The sequence below is a fragment of the Spodoptera frugiperda genome, chromosome 18, assembly GCF_023101765.2.
Source record: "Spodoptera frugiperda isolate SF20-4 chromosome 18, AGI-APGP_CSIRO_Sfru_2.0, whole genome shotgun sequence".
In the NCBI taxonomy this organism is placed as follows: Eukaryota; Metazoa; Arthropoda; class Insecta; order Lepidoptera; family Noctuidae; genus Spodoptera; species Spodoptera frugiperda.
Window position 1 is genome coordinate 11,017,356 of NC_064229.1, and position 20,922 is coordinate 11,038,277.

Sequence of the window (20,922 nt, forward strand, 5' to 3'; positions counted from 1 at the left end):
CCTACCAACGGCAAAACCAATGTGACTTTTTCGATGGAAAACATCGTGAGGAATCTCTTTCTCCTCATCATCCTCGGGGTGGTATTTAGTCGGCAAGAGTCTGACTGTACTTCTCGTCTCGTCTCGCCCAAGGCGGGAGAAGTCATTGGATGATTTTCCCTCCTTAAAAAAATACTAGCCACCAAGGGTGACCATTATGGCGCACCCTCTTAACACGTAGAATGTATACCTATAGTTCAGTGGACTCTCATGGACTATTCGTGTCAATGCTGAAGTGGAATTCTTTTTTTTTTGTTTTTTTTTGCAGTTTGCATGTGTGTATATGTGCGTGTCTCAACAAGCAATTTAGCCATTTTCTAATGAACGTTGCTCTTGTTAAATTATGTTTAAACGCGTATCGTATTGTAACATCGCGTCGAGAGGTAAGCAGAGGTCTAAGTGGCTTGCTCATTGAATGGTGATCTTCTTTCCCACGTTATTCTGTTGCCAGTTACTTGGTATGTTCGGTGCAATATATATGTTTGACCCACTATTTTTTTTTATGTACGTGTTTGAGATTTTTGTTTCTTTTTTTCAAACATTGCCTCATATTGGGATTTTTTTTCTATGTCGTGGGTGCGTTTACAAACATACAAGTTCACATATACACAGACTCTCAGACCCGAAAGAACAATTCGTGGAACACAAAAACTGTTGCTCCGTGCGGGAATCAAACCCGCTACATGTTGCACGGGAGCCGGTGGCCCAGTGCAGTCTATAATTTTCATTATCTGTTATTTAATTTTCACGATAAACTAAAAATCATATGAAACATAAGTGTAAGTACATGCGCACGCGCATAGCAAATTAATCTAGGCCGGTAGGAGACACTCCTCAATTTACAGCAACTTTTACATACACGAGCAAAACCTGGCGTTATTGATTACTTCCATATTTTAATTAACTTAAGTTGATCGATAACACTTTCAAGTTATATCTAAGTTAGGATTAAGCACTAATATCTAAGCACTAAGTTATTAAGTTTTTAACTTATGTGATATGTTACAAACCTGTTTGTAAGTTAATGTAACTTATGAATATTCAATGGGATGTAGAAATATCCTGATTATATTTTTATGGGGTCATAGGTTCATTTAAGAAATATTCAAAAGTGAGACTACATAGTTGCTTACTTACAATGTAACTTAAGTTAACATTTGCTCTGTATTTTACCGGCAGTTTGGAATTTCATCGGTCAATGTCCTCTCATTATTTATTTGTTTACAAAACCATGTGTTAAAAGTTTATTTATAAATTGATACAATGTTAATAAATACAGAAATATCCGTAATTATATCAAGTAGTTTCCTAGTGACATTATCAGTTATCCTTGACGACGCGCCGGCTGCGCACGCGCATTCGAAACGCTCACCGCGCATGTCCTTTTACTGACAGCGTAAGTAAAGCCTTTCCGAAAATAGGTCGAAAAACAAGAACGTAGGTTCGAATTCTAGTGTGGGTACTGTTTACATAACTTCCTCTTGTGTTAAGAATGTCAATATGTTTACATTTTTTTGAAGGCAGGAAGGTATTTACAATAACAGGATTTTTTGAGTACTGGATGATTGAAGTTTAGTCTAGACTTGTTTTAATTTTTCTGTAACATATTTATATTTGGTATATTTTCCTAATAAAACATGTTGAACTAGCAAATCATATATGCACTAATTGGTCGATGACCGAAAAACTATGACTTTAATTGCTTTGAAAAATATTTGCGAGCGCGTTGATGTCTTTTGTACGGTGGAATTGAACGAACCTCCGCACCCGGTTTAATGTTCTAATACGGTACTGGTTTTAAACTACAATATAGGCTTGTTTCTAATAAAATAATTATAAAAATAAGGTCCATACATTACATATCGCCCTTTAAAAAATCCCGAAAATAAGTAAAGTACCATCTTTTTAGTAGTAGTTAGTACACATCTGTTTAGTTTTAAAACCATGACGTTTTAAGTATCATACATTCGTGGAGATCCGTAAAATGGAGAGTATGATGTATGATTATTAGTCCGTTATTCCAATATTTTTTTAAGGAGGGAAAATCATCCAATGATTTAGTCATTAAGAGTCTGACGACTCTGACAACTCTTAATGACTAAAAACCACCCCATTCCTCCTTCTGCTTTTCAATCCGGAGCCAATAAGCTGTAGTTAGGTTACCAGTTTAAAATACCGAAATAAGTTATAAGTATAGGTAAAAAGTGATTATTATAATGAATGCGTATACGTCTGATTTCATGAAATAAAATAATGTGAGGTTCATTAATTTTACATCTCCGAGTCACAATTTGGCAGGTGTATAACAACTTACAACTTCATACAAAATCTATATAACTATGAAGATATTCACATAAAGTTTTAATATTTCAAAGTAATGGCTTGAATACATCGTTTATTGTCTTCGCGTTCATTTCGACACGTTTGGCACAAAGTTCAGTTACGGGTTTGAACCTGCGACCTTTTGCATGTCCACAGCCTATAGAGCTAGGTAACATATTGTTGTATGTTGTTTTTCATTACATACATTGAAGCTTTGTGATTCGTTTTCATACAAAAGAAAATAATGCAATACTTCTTTTTTATATACATATTATATTTAATTGTTTGAATAACTATTATGTATTTGATGATTTAATGGAACTTTTTTACAATAATACTTGTCTATGTTTTAACATATCTTTTAGATGATAGTATCATATACCTATGTTCGATGTTTTATGAGTTATCGTCAATTTCAACTGAAAACGCAATACTGACTGTAAGCTAGACGCGGTGGCTGGGCAACTGGCTGCCGTACAACGGTTAGCGTTTGATTCCCGGACGGTGTAACTGTTTGTGTCATCCACAAATTGTTGTTGTTTCACACCCAGAAAAAGTGCAGTTATATGTGCGCCCATGATATAGGAGAAAATCCAAGTGTGAAGCAATGTGTTTATTTAAAGAAGAGACATTGTTGAAAAAAATGAAATAGTAATACTCCCTAAATCGTCATCCTATAGGGATTTTCATATAAGTACCGTACCTAATATGTTCTGGTTTACTTAGTTTTTTTCTACCTTATTCATGTTTAAGCTATTAATCACGAAATTTTAAACTTCGATTAGAAATCGCAATTACAACTTTAAAATCAGTAATTAATTTTAATGTTCAAATCACTTTTAGGACAAAAAAAATTACTTCATATGAAAATTTACTTTAAAACTGACGCACTATAACACTGGCCAACATTAACATACATACATACACATACAAACATCAACAAACCACCAATTTCAGCACATAACACAATTAGTCACAAACCCATTAACCATCAGTAAGGGCTATAAAGGCACCCTCATCTTCATCCATAAAACATTGACACGACCATCAATAACATCACATACAAATCTCATACAAAGGCGGCAGGTAATGACGGCTGCCATTCAAGACATACAAAGCGCACAGCCTCATGTATGACGAGTGGCAATTTCCCTAAAGGTCGCTACTGTGAGCGCTAAATAAACATAATTATTGCAAAACAACATGGGATTTTATATGTGCAAGGTATAAGAGAGAAGCGGGTGTTTATGGTCTATGACGAGTTAGTATTACCGAAAGCGAAAAATTCCTCAGAAAATCTTAAACAGAAATTCCTCGAAAGTCCAAAAACATATTACTTAACTTAGAAATCGAACTTCAAACATCGTATGTATTTCATTAGAAAAGTAGAAATATAATTTTGACACGGATTTTCACGTCTAGAATATTATAATCTGCCATATGATAATAGTACTGTGTGTATACCTAAGGGTTCGTAATAATTTCCATGTTTCGTAGGTGACTTTCTTTTATTTTTAGACTAATCACTGTACCTTCATAAGTAACCTAAATGAAGAGAACAATTCCATCACAGTCACTACTCGATGTCGATTTCCAAAAGTCTACAATCACTGTCCGCTAACGCTTATAACTTACACGTTTTATTAAAACGCATCATCAGTAGATATCGCAACGCACCTAAGTTCCCACAGCACATTACCTTCGACACATTACCCCGTGGAGCTTAGAGGCTAAGCAGAGAATTAAGGGTTCATGAAATGTGATCTAAAAAATGTAACGTTAATTAAGATTAAAGTATTTTTTTTTAATGGCAATATTATTTTGGTAATATTTGCTACCTAATGATGATATGATAGTTTTATTTTGATAATGATCGATTAAGATGTTCGATTTTAATAGTAAATCAAATATCGATTGTAACTTATAGCTAATCTTTTTTATGAATATTTTGTATTATCCATTATATAAAATTGACATAATTGTGTAGTTTTAATAAGCCATAAAGATATGTTTATTTCACAAACTATCATATTATTTTAGGTGATACAATTTTTTTTTTTAATATTATAAAATTAATAAAATTACTTAAAAAAAATATTTTGAACCATTACACAGCTTTAGATTTCCTTATGTAACGTGGATGCGTTTAAAACCATATAAGTTGACATGCACATGACACATGGGTGTCGCGTCTGGACCCGAAACAATAATTTATGATCGCTTAAAGAGTTGTTCCATGCAGGAATCGAACCCGCTACACATTGCGTGGCAGCCGGTTGCCCGACCACCAGTGTGCAGTAAAAACATATTATTTTGGATTTTACGAGTTTATTACCTTCGGGAACATATTAAAAAAATTGTTGCTGTTTCAACAAACAAGATTAAGTTAATTTATAACTAAATTGGAGGACTTGCACAAACACTGTTTTAGCAAAAGAAACCAAATTGAAAGTAAAATTAAATCAATTATTTAATTTTGGTTAACATTGTGAAATATAGAAGAAGTACAATTATTAGCACGCATGCGCGGTTCAGAGTTCACTACGGTAATGTTACGACACGGCTAGAGTGGGTACCGTAACCGATTGTTAGCAGTTATTTAAAATCGATTAGAAATAAATTAGATTTGTACAAATGATGCTACCTATGTACGTGTATGTAGTTGAATACGTTGAAACGTTCTCAGACTACTGTTTAATGGATTTATTATTAGCTAGTTAACATTCTTAATATATTTTTTTATTTATTACTTGTAAATAAATTATTTTAATCTTCAATAAACATATTAACGTGTTACCTATAATAAAGCTGGTACTGGTTGGTACGATATAATTATATTTTATAGCTTCGTCAATCGTCAGCTTTTACAAGCAAATATTATATTTTTGTAATAACTATCGTGAAACATACTAAATGAACTAAAAATCACGGTTTAATGGAGAAAAGCTCTACTAGTTTCGAGTCACAGAGGGAGTCTTTATCATACTGTTAGTTAATTTTACCACAATTTATTTGGCATATAAAACAAACTACTCTATTTACTATTCGCAGCTTTGTCATTTTTAAATCCAATTTTGCCAGTGCTCTTGTGTATGTTAGTTGATAATAAGTAATAGTGTATGTGTATCTTATGGGTTTGAAATGCCTGGAATAAAGAATATTTAATTTAATTAATTAATTTAATTTATTTAATTTAATTTTTTAATTTAATAAGGCGTACGTAGACTCTCAGCTTTTGATGGCTTTGATTAGATTTACGATTTCATTTCATGCATAGTGATAAATGATATATTTATTTTTGCAAATAGGTTACAATGTACCTCTATTACATGTCAATCTCTTAAATAACTAGATGAGGCCATATATGCGGCATATTAATGCATAATAAGGTTATTATATAGTTTGACAAGTTCAAAGTTCCACACCATATCTAATAAAAAGTTTAGATATTTTCTGTAGACGCTACAGAAAATGTTTGCAAAAACATGAATAATACTTTAACCACAGACAAAAAGAACAACGGATCACAAAAACGAACTAATTTGCATAATATTCAAACTTTCAACAACACTTACCCGAAACATGTAATTGTAGAGAATTAGCGAAAATAATGTATTATGTGATGCATTCTAGCGATTACTGTATTTACTGCATTACTTACTGTATTACTGTATTATGCTTCAAGCAAAATGTTACGTAAAGTGGTGCATCTTATTCAGATTAATGGATAATGAGACAATCTAATGTGAACGCACTCTCGTTGCCTTTCTCGTGGATTTATCGACGTCTCGTGAATATTAGACGCGGGTTATAAATTTATCTAGTTTTATACTTGTTTATTGTTTGTGACTGTTTGTATTAATTCTCTGACTGCCAATAGCAAACTGTTGAAGGCAAATCCTCCGCTAATGTCGATCACCGGTGACCGCCACGGCGTTTAATGTGTTAATTTATATTTTTGCTTATAGGACTACTCTACTGAATACTCAATTCTTTATTTGCATTCCATATGTTATACAGGTGTTATAAAGTTAAAATATTATATTAGGAACAATATGGACCCGGTAGGGCACAGCATTCCGGAGCTGCGGACAACGTAAAGGTTACCGGGGCTCCGGCTCAAAGTAGGAGAAGGAACGGGGCGGTTCTTAGACAGTAGGTTTTCAGTAAGTCACTCCCTCCCGCCACATGATTGCCGATATACTAAAACGTTATAAAACAGAATAGACAATAAATTGTGTCTCGCGTGACTCCGCATTCCGTCACACGACAGGTTCAAAATTATAAAAACAATTGATTTGTTTTATCGAATATCGAACTTTATAGGTAACCTTGTAAACAGTTGTAGTAGTGATTATAAAAAATATGCTCGACATTTAAGTAAGCTATCTAAGTATAAAGTTGTCATTGCCACACTCTGAGACATTTAATGATTACTTAAACTATCCCTTAGTAACGATTTTGTATCGAAAACAATCGCTAAGGACTGGGTTAAGTAACCATTAAATGACTTTGAGTACGGTAGTCAGATACCTTCAACACTGAGCTTACACCGCTATAGTATAACTGTAGACGTTCTAATATTGTCAAACAACCATTCGTTTGACAATATTACGAGCTACGAATATTCTACAAAATTATGCAGATTATTTGTAATTTATTTGAGAACGGTTTTGGATGCAGCTTATGTAGCACAAACATACAGTCAAGGACAGTCGTAATGATTTGGAATGTAGGTACATTAAGTAATATACACTTGGGAGCTGTGTTTTTTTATGTTAAATGGGCTGACGTTTGGCCGCTATCTCGCCTGATGGTAAGTGATGATGCCGCCTACGATGGAGCACGTCTGCCCATAAGCACCCTATTCATTCGGGCTTTGAAGACACCCAGGTTATACCCATCAGGATACACAGACTCCGGCAAGGAGTTCCATTCCATTCCAGTAAGAACGTAAACATCGTTTTTATTGTATTTACTTTTTGCAGTCAATTATTAATTTAATGTTGTGTCCTTGTTTTAAAATAAGCTCAATGCAAGAAATCTTGTATTCCCAATAATGGGCATGCTCATGTCGAGTAAAATAAAAACAATAAATACTTTACCGGACATCCGAATTTAACGTTAAACTGGTTTAAACTTTTACCATATACATAATAATATGATTTCAATAATAAAATTGATAATTTTATCTTTAGTAACGCAACCAATAATTCTGCCTACCCTTTATTCATCACCTATTCATCAATATACATAATCTACATATCAATTTCAATGACTATGCAATCGATACCTACTTACATATACACATATATGTATATTATATACCAATTACTCTAATTACTTAATAAAAATTACGAATTCGAACTTGCTACACAAAAACTAACCATACCTCCTAAGTTTAGAGTACATTTTGCTTTGTACTCATCACCTAATTACGGTTGACCTTTTTGAAATTGGGAGGTAGTGATGTGAATTTGTTTTTTTCACAAATTACCATTGTCAGCGCCATTATATACTATATAGTCCATGTGTTTGTTAATCGTATGTGTGTGTAATCGCAAATGAAGGTTGATGAAAGAATATGTGCAAAAGATGAATGTGTGTGTGCAAGATTTTGTAAATGAATGAGATGTACACGAAAAGATGGCAATTAGGTTATTGTTTATGTAAATTAGGGGTGAAGTTTAGTATCCTTTTGATAACATGAGAGTAAATTGAAGACTGCGTAATATCTAATGAATCGTATTCATTATAACTCTTATTCATTTTCGGTCGAATACTGAATTTTAAGACGCGTCGTGTGCAATATGCACTTCTACTCATAGCTACCCTATACGCCTTCGATGACTCAAAGACGTAACGTTATTATTATGTTCTAACAACCAGTTCCTATAAATACATATTTCAGACATTCATTTTTCAGTAAGGATGCCAGAACCGGAGCTGCGGATGGTCAAAAGGTGATCGGGGCTCTGGCTAGCAACCTATGTAGGCGTAGGATCGGTGTAATTTGTAATCAGTAAGAGTCTGACACTCCCTCTCGCCTCACCTAAGGCGAGAGAAGACATTGGATGATTTTCCTCCTCAAAAAAAGACATAAATACATTTTTATATGTATCATCCTTCAACTCTCCTACTAGATGCGCCTGGGCACAGGCTAGTACCCGCAGTACACAAGGTCATAGAATGTGCAGTTTACGTAACGGCCGGCGGTTCGAGACCGGTCCGTGTCACTTACGGAAACATTAGCAACTGAACTTATATTTAATGTGCTTCGTAGAATGTTCCAGATCTTGTGTTCCTAGAGCTTCGTTAGAGATGCGTTTAGTTTTTACTGTGATACTATTGCGTGGGTGTAGTTTACAAGGTTTGATTGTCGTGTAAGATAATGAAGTTTTTCCACCTAAATCCCATTTGCTACAAGATGATGGATGCCTAAAAGATAGTTTAAAGGAGGCGTGTCTAGAGAATAATAGCATAAAAACCTCGTGTGTTATTTTACAAAATTCATATTAAATGCAAAGACACAAAGCCTAAAATCGACTATTGCTTTGTGGCGGCAGGCTAAAATACATTTGTCACCACCGGCCGATTCGACTACGGGAATACAACGTTCTCTTATAAACCTCTACCTATTAAACTATTATCATAAACCCGCCAGTCAAACATAGCGATTATGACCAACGTTCATAATTATGAATAGGAGCTCCATAAGTCACCAGTAGAAAAAGTTACAAGGCAGACTTTCGCGATAAGACTAAGAGCTTCAAAATAAAACATCCCAAACACTAGCCTACTCGACACACCCACTCGACTCTCCCGACGAGACGCTGACATTTTAAAACCCCTTTTCAAACCACCTTTCCATTTCATTGATCGTCACTCAATCTCGCCACTCACACATACTTAAGTATAGTCATTACACTATATTAAAGCATATAGTCATATATTTACACTGCATAACGCGTCCACGCTCCGGTGCGCCGGCGCAGCCAGTAAAAGTCATGGTCAGCGTACGCGCAGCAATTACACGTGGAAAGGGGATCGATTGGCGATAGCATTATTGTCAATGGATTATTTATTGTAATGTGTTAACCCTGATTACCTAGTTGTGAGTCTGTCAGTTGAAAGTCGATTTCAGGTTAAGTCAAAATTTTATATTAAAATTTTCAGTGAGCGAAATTAAATGAATTTCAGTTTCAGGGGTAGTATAACTAATGTATATATTATTTACAATAAACATATATTTGTACACCACCTTACTGAAATATAACTGTGTTAGTTTTAGAAGATTTTTTTTAAAACGTAGCTCCACACTCGTATTTTCTCCTTGTCGTGCGTGCGTTTACAAATATAGAAATTTACATAAATATTATAATTTTTCAGTCCTACTAAAACAGCTAGGGTGACATAAACAACATTTAACTTTAATCTAAACACTAACATCAGTAATTACCCAGGTGTCCTAAACCATAGACCAAAATAACTTAACTACAACTTAAGCTCTAACTCATCATCCCATCAACACATACCCATGGCACATTAAGTCCCATTACCCACCATAACTTAACAACAATTACGCAGGTGTCACTTTAGCTCTAAGTAAACCTAACCAAGTTAGGTAAGCTCTCGTTAAGTTAGAGTTAAGTTATTTGTCAAGAACTTGAGTTACTTGAAAGGATTTAACTTTAACTGTTTGTTATACAGTTAAGTTATGAAATGTTTGACGTGTGACAAGTTTCCTAGGCTTTTGTAACTTAAACACTACTTAATAGGCTTGAAATTCTTAGAGCCTTAAATGTAAATAGGTATTGCGTGTAATAGGATTACCCAAGTTATAAAAAGTTAGCTTTTTTATGAAAAACATTAAGAACACATGCTTGCAAGAACTCTGTTTTTACTTTTAGTAATTGTAATTGGCATTTAACCCTCTTCCAGATGTCAGATCGATCTGATATTTATTTGGAACACACTCTCTTGATGACCATACAATAGAAGCTCAATAAACCCGTTTAACATAAAAATATTTCTATATGTAATACATATGTATCGTAAGGTTTTCTATTTTACCATAGTTACGTATTTATTCTATGAAATAACTTTGATTAGATATAATATTCTTAAAATAATCAACTTATCAGTTATAAAATTAAAAAAAATATAATCAACTTGCAGTTATATTTTTTTTATAAAATTGAGACCGTATTCTGATTAGACTGAAAAAAACCTTTAAAAATTATCAAACTGACCGATGCAATACAAAACATTACATTTCAAACTTAGTTATTACTTATTAAAGAGCATCCCATTACCTGTCAACGACTTACATAAACGTCACGGGCCATATATCGCCAAACTGTCTGTCTGTCCATCCTTCACTTGTTTATGAATATTTTAGTACATACAGTTGCACAATACTTATTTAATAGCTAGCTATCAAGCTGTAATGCGGGGAAAGCATCGCATGCGCGTGCGCACCCGAGGTGGCATGCGCAGCGCGGGCGCAGATGAAAGTATGGATTACACTCGTAATAATTCATTATGAAGGAATTGTGACGGTTTATTGTCGCAAGTTTTACCTGAACTCTGTTATTTGCGACGATATAATAGTTTTTTTAATTGTAGTTTTTTTTTAGTTTTAGTTTTAATTTTGTAGTTGAATTAATTCGTGACTAATCATTGAGGGTAATGGGTGGTTTTGATATGGCGTAGTTTTGCTTTCATTTTATTTTTTTAATAATTAGGTACTTCTTATCTTAAATGAAACAAACGGCTTCACATTTTTAAATAATGTACGATAAAAAATTGCTGTTTCATAAACATTAATAGTTTATTGTTACAATTAATATAATTTTATTACAATATATTTAAGAACAAATCATAATACGTATTATTCTCAGTTCACAAGTCTGTCACAGAACAAAAGATAACTAACTATAAAACTTAATTATGAATGATTGCAACTAAAACTATATTACTTAGTAACGTTGTCAGGAGTTCGGAAGTGGTGACAAAAAAGGGTGACAAGTTAGTGTGTGTAAGATACGAGTGTACGTTACAATGGACAATGCAAGCGGGTGATAATATTTATAGCGTCGGAGATGGAGAGATAGAAAGAAACATACACGTGTTTCAGTGTTGCAATCTTATATTTAGATTGTATTCAAAATTGTACAAAAGACATGTCTTTAGGCCAGAATTTCTTTAGTAACTTTTTCAAAAATGGATTTTTTTCCTTGTGCTTTCCAGAGCTGACATAAGAAGGACTATCACTGGGTAAAATTATATTGTTGAGATTTGGGACATCCTGTAGAATATACGCAACGTCACGCCTTTTATTCCCGAAGAGGTAGGCAGAGGTGCACATTAAATAAAGTAAACGACAACATAATAATAATAAAAGAAACAGCACTATGAAGTAAACACACACAAAGGACAGTAAACACAAGTTTATCACAAAACCACATCGATTTGAATAACCATTGTTTAGTAGAAATGTGCAGAGAATGTATGGCGCGGCCCCAATCTTAAGAAATGGGATGTACTCTACACTGTACACTAAAAGCCACTTTACTATGGTCTCGCTTTGTATGATCTTTCCCCATGTTTGACGGTCAGTTTATACTGGTTATGTATAACTTGATATGTAACCCTGTGTACCTATGTATATGTATTATTATAGGTAGTGAGTTAAATTGTGCATGGTGGTCGAAAATAGGGGGTAATGAAATGCGTGGTTGAAGCTTCCTGATGGGTATATGTAATTATCATATTTCTTGTGGATCTATGGAGTTTCTTTTGGTTTTATTGTCCATAGTTTACGTTTTGGAACATGTTATTTTAAATTTTTAAGTCTTTGACTGCCAATAGAAAACTGTTGAAGGCAAATCCTCCGCTAACATCGGTCACCGGTGACCACCACGGCGTTCAATGTGTTAAGAAATATAATGTATGTGTCTAATAAAAGTGGAATATATTTTTTACCTACCAATTGATTTCATTTTAATTAAATATTTATGTATGTAAAATTCAATGTCTTAAACTAATATCGAAACAAGACAACTTACTTATCTCAGAAACTACCTTAAATAAACTTTACGATAAATTTCTCAGCTACATCTCAATATAGTGAGATAATAGAATAATGTCTCCACAATATAGTATTCGATAATATAACCACTTCGCCACGTAACTGTTGACAGGCTGTCACAGTAAACGATGACATGAAATTACTTCATTGTGAGAGACATCTCAGTTTCTACTGCACTCGAGCGTGGCTGAGGTACGCACACACCACGGCTTGGTATTTAGCTGATTATACTGTTGAGTTATTTAGTACTCAGGTAAAAAGAAGAACTAAATTGTAAGCAAGCAATTTTGAGATAAAAAGTTTTCAATTTTCTATAGAAATTAAAATGCAGAATATGTACCACTCTGTCATAAACCCGCTGCCACAAAGTAATAAGGGTGCTTTTCCACCAGAGATGTGTTATGTAGCTATGCTACGAAAATGTAATACCTAAGCTGTGAAACTTTGTGACCGTTTCCACTGATACTAAGCTATGTAACTGTGCGAGGAAGATGCGCTGCTTGAGTATGCAATGTATCGATAGTAGTGAAGCCATATAGCTTTCGTTTTCATTATTTTACACTATTGTAGATAACTACTCCTGCTCATATTTCCTACTAGATACAATGCTTTTTCAGTTGATTATTTTAATTTAAATTACAAAACCCACCAATTGTATTAACAAAATATTTATCTCTTTCCAGATATTGAATCCAGGTCAACCGAGTTACTATTGAAGTGAACTGGTAAGTCCATTTACTTATATATTACACTTTAATTTATTTTACTATATTTACTAATTAAATACATACAAAACTATGACACTATCCCTAGTCCTACTTGAAAATATGATGAAGGGTCACTTAATCCTATAAAGTACAGGACGTTTTAATTGTCAGTTACTTTAATTATAACTTAATGGTGATAATTAAGTTGTGAACAAGTTAGATTGGACCTTCTTCATAGGTTTGACATATGTCGACACATCATGGATGGGAACAATTATTTATTGTTTGTGTGTGATGCAATATTGCAAGAGTTTACTTCATGCTTCTACTAATTAATGTTGGTAGTTATTGCAGGAAGGAAAATTTTAATCTTAGTAAAACATAAAACATTTAGAAAAGTTAAATCATTGATATTTGATAGTGTTTATAATTATTTCTTTCTATATTATTATGTTAAGTTGACTTTGTGTTTTATCAATTGAGTAATTTTCAATAATAAAATTAAGTTTCATTTATTTTCATATGTTTGAAATAGGTTGCAGATTTCCTTTAACATCGCAATGTGCATCATTTTCTCTTATAAGTGTAAGGCTTAGGACGACTCATTACTTAAATATAATTTCACTAACATGACACACTTCGCCCTCTAATTACATCTCCCTTCATTACAACGAACATTAAAATTAATTCCTCTCAGCACAATTACACAGTAATATAATTACTAAATTCTTAGGTAACCGCATCATTTAGCGTGTTTAGTAACAAATTCTTCCCTAGCCATCATGGCGGAATTCATATGTTTATGAAATCCGCACGAAGTGACTTTGTACCAGCGAGCAGCGTCCAATTAAAATTTTATAGTAAATCCTACGTTTTTCTCGTTTCGCGTTCCCATACTAGCTATTGTGTGAGCGTCTTATGTAAATAATGACGATTAATGATGCTTCTGTTAAGCTGCATTGTGTAATGTGTAACATAATTCGGATTTACAAACAACGCGACGATGAGTTAGAATGTCGTACAAGAACTTTATACCGGAATATTGGTGATGAGATAGTGCTCGAATAACGATTTCCTATTTGTTTATCATTAAATAAATGTATGTCATCTTATTTCTCTGTATTCATTTAGAAATGAATAACATCCTCTTTTGATCTCGACTGCTCGGTTGGTGCGTTGACTGGACAACTGGCTTCCTTACAACGTGTAGCGTCTTCGATTCCCGCACAAAGCAACCCTTTGTGTGATCCACAAATTGTTGTTTCGAATCTGGATGTCATATTTATTTGAAATTGTACGCTTGTAAACCACCCACGATGCAGGACAAAATCATTGCGTGGGTAAACTTTTGTAAACAAAAAAATATCTTGAGTCACTTTAAATTAAGGTAAGTACAAAATATTATGAATTAATCAATCAGTAAATTAACATTGCTCTAAATAATTACTACCACTAATTACAGCTATCAAATAAGCTATAAATTCTTTCTTAATCAATGCTTAAATTAGATCAATATTTATAAAAAAACAAGACCATTTCAATTCAGGTCAAGTAACTAGCTGTCATGCACTGAACATAAATAACACATACTTCGATTTACTAATCGATCAATTTACAATAAATCAAATCGCAAAACGTATGTTTAAACAACTTTTTTATTTCATTTATACAAAGTTCAATTGATAAATGTTACACCACTCACACACACATTAACATTTCACTAAAAGCTTCTGGTTATTCGAGATTACCGTCTAGATTAGCCTTTAAAAATTAAATACTAGTGAGTGCACTAAGTATTATAATTATAAGGCTTTGACATTATAAACTGCAGTGGTCCAATAAAAATAAATAGTGACCACGCCTCACTACAAGTTCACGTCGTGTGATCCAACTGTCGTTTGAGTTTGATTTATTGAAATGTTTATCGATCTGTTTTGTATTTCACTCTTATTTTTACTTGAATTACATTTCACAATATCGTAAAATGAATATTTATACTTACCTAATGCAACTGGTGTAAACAGTTAGCGTTTGTATATAGGTAATTATTCACTATTTTGAAGATTTGTGTCGGTACATATTATTATGTGAGTCATCTAGCTCTTTTGTTATTTGGTAAATTGATTTAGCTATGTATTTTAGTTACCGTCCTTCCTGTCATAAATTATATTATTATCATAAACGTTTCAAATTTCAATATTTACAATTGATGTAATATTTTCATTAGGCCTCTTTCGCATCAACACACATCATCAGCCTATAGAGTGGCAACTGCTGACCGAAGGCCTCTTCTCGCATGAAGAAGGTTTGAGTATTAATCACCACGCTTGCTCAATGCGAAGATTTCAAACTTACAAGCCCAGACGATGTTTTCCTTCACTGTTTATCAGTCTAAAAATATTAGAAAGTACATGATATACCTCGGAAGAATGTCACATACATGAGCACTTAGACCATCTGGGCCACCACGACTGATCCACAAACTACGAAGTCCAGTTCATTCACACATAACAGTTTTTAAAACAATATTTTGCTGATACTGTTATCGATATTGACAAATCACTGATCACTGGAGTCTGTGTTTCCTGATGGGTATAACCTGGGTGTCTTCAAGGCCCGTAGTGAATAGGTTGCTTATTGAGCAGACGTGCTCCATCGTAGGCCGCATCAGTCACTTACCATCAGGTGAGACTAGCGGTCAACCACGTCGACCCATTAAATGTAAAAAAAAAAACTTTGCAAGAGACGATATAAAAAAATTTTCTCAAAATAATTTCCCATTGTTCACTCACCAATCACTCAACTCTCACAAAAACACATTAATAAATAATTAATGACGAAAACATTTCTCATTAACTGAATCGTGACAGCCCTACACACGCATGTGTGTGTTTAGGCCGACTACACATCAGTACCGTTGCCGAAACAGAAAGTTCAAGGCCGCACGCAGTACCGTCAGCAGAACAATCGTTGGCACGTTGTTAGAGAAACTATCGCCTTTTGTTTTATCAGTTGAAATGATATGTGATGTGAGATTTAATTACAGGTTAAGACTGTTGATTGGGAAAATGTTTTGTAACCGACATTAAATGGTTTATTGTTTGTGATCCAAATTCGGTTAAGGGCTGTCGAGTGTTGACTTCGTGTTGTGTTTCATCATAGAATATACCTAACTACACCAAGTTGTCTAGCTAGCAATTAAAATATAATATCTAAGTATTCTCTCTAGCCATGTGAAGCGGTTTTTAATTCCCATAACAAATATATTTATTTATTCAAACTAGGTAAGCTAAGTAATTAAATTACTAATTAAAAACATTTTTAAGTTTCTTATTGAAACTATAACAAGCCTAGTCCGCAAAGTCCTAATTTCAAAGTCTAGTCCCCAAAAATGTTTATAAATGTATAATTAACTGCACGGTTGTTGCGATGGCTGGGCAACCGGCTGCCGCATAACGTGTAGCGGGTTCGATTCCCACACAGAACAGCTCTTTGTGTGATTGTTAATTTGTTGTTTCGGGTCTGGGTTCCATATGTATGTGAACTTGTATGATTGTAAACGCACCCACGACACAGGAGAAAATCCTAGTGTGCGGTAACGTTTTACAAAAAAATATATACAATTTTTCATCTAACTGTTACACTTTCCTTGCTAACGCTACGCACCGGTTTGTGCGCATGCGGCGACTGCAACTAAAGGCCATCTTCCCATCGAGTCGAATCGACTCGGTCGATCGCTCCGACTCAGGCGCATGTTCTACTAGCCTCGTGTGAATCTATGAAAGTTTGTTGAGGAAGGCTATCATATTATAGTGTTATTATGCAGAGAGTAAGATGACTGATGATTAATGAACCACTTTTTCTATATTCAACACCATTTCTTCTTGAAGTCCTTATGTGCATAGTACTGATTTGTAGTGAATACATCAGAGTAAGTAATAGTACTCTCATTAGTGATTGGGGCTCCCAAGCCGTATAGCTTGGAGACTTATGTTACTAAACATTTGTTCTACATTTCCGGACAAATTGTCATCTTAATATGTTTATAGTTTTTAATTATAGAATAGAAAGTCATAAACCGAGTACGATTCGAAGTTTCAAAGTCAAAGTCAAAGCATTTATTTCAATTAATCGTTAATTAGGCACTTTTAAAACGTCAAATTGAATTGTCCGTCAATCTGTCTATCAGTGAAGCTGGTTGCTGGTTGCAAAGTGTAGCTTATTTCTTTACATACGTAAACGCAGGCTCCCAACGTTTCGAAAACCTAATTTTCTCGAAACTTTAATGTTTTTAATCAAAATACAATGCATACATTAACTGTTTAAAAGTTACCTTTATTGGGTTTTTACTTTTACTTTACTATTAAAGTCATAAGTAAGAAAGGTCTATTACCTTTCCCTATACTAAACTAGGTTATGACAATGTCTACCGACATACTTCGACACACATCCCATAGAATGGCCACCACACATTATACGCCATAAACAATGCCATTTAGATACATATCTACATATATAATTGTATGGTGTTTACATGTATGTATTATATATGACCATCAATCTATTATTTGTATGTGAACTATATACATAACATCATGCTAGCTGAATGATAGGGTATGTAGAGATGTAGTTACTGATGACCGACTTTTGACCTATGTAGGTCGTATTAGTTATCTTTTTACCGACTTCAAAGGAGGAGGTAGCCTACGTTAATGTTTGTTTTTTTTTATATTAAAGAATAAAAAATAAAGATTTAAGTTAACTATAACTGAAATAAGGATTACAGAATGATTTCGATAGAGGAAAATTGATAAGGAATATGACATACTGAATCGCAAATGTACTTAGCGTGAATGTAAAAAAAACTTTTTTGAAAAGAATAACGATGGAAACTTATGCTCGTTCTTCTCCATTCGAAGCGACACTTTGGAACGAGCACCTAGCTGCACTGACAGATAGATTGGCGGACCATTCAATTTGACGTTGCAACAGTGCCTAATTAAGGAGTAATTGAAATAAATGCTTTGACTCTGACTTAGTCATTATTGTAATTTTTTTAACTATAAACTTTCAAGATTGACAAAGGAACATATAAAACTATGAACCTATAAAATTGCAACTATTTCACTATCTCTTTCTACCCTTGACCTCTACCTAGTACCTAAAAGGAAAAACGAGTCTGAAAAAGTCTTCCATTCACATAAACACTATCATACATCTGCCCTTTTCAAACATCGGTATGCTAATTAATCCAAATTGGACTCAATGCCCTTGGTATTAAGAAGAAATTCTTTTGGACCTTCCGGCATAACCGATTGTACTACATTATATGCATAACGCCGGTCTCTATATATAATTGTTACCGATATTATGTCTGAACGGGTTTTGTGCGTTTTTGTTCGTGTTTCGAGTTGTCGTTTATTTTATTGGGACTGGTTATAAGAGTTTTAAGTGGCGTAGGTCATGGTTGTTCGAAGCTTATGTACGAGTGTGTAATGTGTTTATAAGTGAAATTATAATAACATGTTTATCTGTAGGTTTTCATACATAACTATTACATACTATAGGGTTTTTTTAAGGGGGAAAATCTTCCAATGTATCTCTCGCCAGGGCGAGGCGAGAGGGAGTGTCAGACTCTTACTGACTAAAAACCAACCCGTTTTCTATGCTTTTCGAGATACTATAGGGTGTAGATGTGATTTTACTACTTCTACTTTTATTATTCAAACCTTCAAAAGACTCCAGGTTTTTTTGGGTTAGTGATGTTAATCAGTTTTTAAGCTTCCTGAGCCAAGGAAATACTGATAGATTTTTCTGAGGAAATCACAATTACTAACTCTACGCCGAATTGCCTAGAAATAGACACTAGTTTTAGTTAAGGATACAATACTCTGTCCTATCAAAACAAACAACATAATTGTGTTAATTGAATTGTAAATAAGCCCCTACCTATTCTCACATATCAAACTTCAGCCTACGAATCTACTAACCAAATACATTCAGTAAATCCACTCATTTAACCGAGATAATTGTCTACACCACACTGTGGTATAATCTCATTACCTGATTAGTGGTTTAACCACACACCACACACCACACACACACACAGTTAGTGTGTCAATAATTTAATCACACCCCGTTCTCACGGCAAATGCATAATTGTAACGCTTATATAACAGTTCGCGTGACGCCCTGCGCATGCGCACCCACTCGAAAACAGTTCCTATGCCAATCAAGATAAGGCACATTTTGGGACGTGAGAAAATTAATCTAATTTGTGATTTGGTACGTTACAAAATTGAGTGTTTTGTTTTGTAAGGCGTTTTTGGGAAATTTTTGATTGTGTTATTAAATATATTTATGTTTGTTAGGTACTCGTGTGCCATTATTGAGTTAATTTAACCAACTAAGAAATAAGTGTTTAAGAAAGACCGGGCGGTAATGTTTTCTGATATATCACATCACACACACATCAACATCCTAAGTGGCTACTACTGACTAAAAGCTCTCCTCACATGGAGAAGGTTTGAGCATTAATTACCACCCTTGCTCGATGCGGGTTGGCGATTTCAACCTTATAATCAGAAATTTTAAGTCCAGGTTTCCTTACGATGTTTTCCTTCACCGTTTGTCAGTAGTGTCTAAATAATCTTAGAAAGTACTTAATAACTTGGAAAATGTCACATTGGTTCAGGCCGTTGGTAGGTTTCGAACCTTCATACATGAGAAGCGGACGTCTTAAACCTTCAGCAACCACGACTTAAATACCTGATACTACAAAATTGCGATCCTCTACACGTCTGCCAAGCTTCAAGATGCTGACGAGCCCTCTTATATGAAAAAGGTTCCTTGTCTATCAATAAACTGCGAACATACACAACACACACAATGTTTAAATCTCATGTTCAAAATAATGATGATCATTAATTCATAATGTTTGTATGTATGTTCGTAATAGATACATACATATTATTACAACTCTGCTTGTACTTAATTAACAGCGTCTTTGATTTACTGTGGGAACATTCTAAATCTATTAACTATGTATCAGTTACAAGTTAAGTCGATTATTAAGTATTTCAGGTTCGATTGCGAACAAACAGCGGGAGTTTGTTGTTACGGGTGTTATCTAAGTTTGTAAATTAAAAACACCGGTTTACTCACGTGAAATAATGAGAAACGCTCTACTAATTTCGAGTCACAGAATCACTTATTCTACAAGAACAGCGTGCGTCCGCACTGCCTGGAAACTAGGGGTTTTCTTATTATTCCGTGTGAGTAAACTGGTGTTTTAATTAATTTAGTATGGTAAAAGTGATGTTTACCTATGTGTTTAATTCTTGCATGCAGTTTTTCAATACAAATGCATCTCGTCATACAAGTATATCATCATTATAATGGAAAACGGCTCTTGCTTTGCTCTGAACCCAAATTATTTAACTACATACATACATCACCTCACGCCTGTCTCCCATGGGGGTAGACAGAGACAATGGAACGCCAATTGCAATGATTTACGAGTAACTCTATAAAATAAAGAGATGTTTAAACATTTTGCCAATCAACAATACATCCTCTTTCATCATTACATTTATATAAATCAGATGACATCTACGAAACGACTACTTGAAAGAAAGAAAGAAAGAAAGAAAGAAAAATCATTTATTCGGCACCGGCCACGATGCACCAAAACAAAACACAAAATAGAAGTTGGTAAAATTAATTAATAAATTTAAAAAAAAAACAAAAAAAAATGCACTA

At 34.0% G+C, this 20,922-nt stretch overlaps 1 protein-coding gene across 2 annotated transcripts in view; it reads left to right on the top strand.

Annotated features, from left to right (window-relative positions):
- The window catches only part of LOC118278119 (mucin-3A), a 71,056-nt gene that overhangs the window by 1,440 nt on the left and 48,694 nt on the right, over positions 1 to 20,922 (top strand). For both annotated transcript variants that reach the window (XM_035597195.2, XM_035597196.2), the window contains exon 3: positions 13,138 to 13,179. The gene's annotated coding sequence lies outside the window, so the exon portion shown is untranslated. The remainder of the gene's footprint in view (positions 1 to 13,137; positions 13,180 to 20,922) is intronic.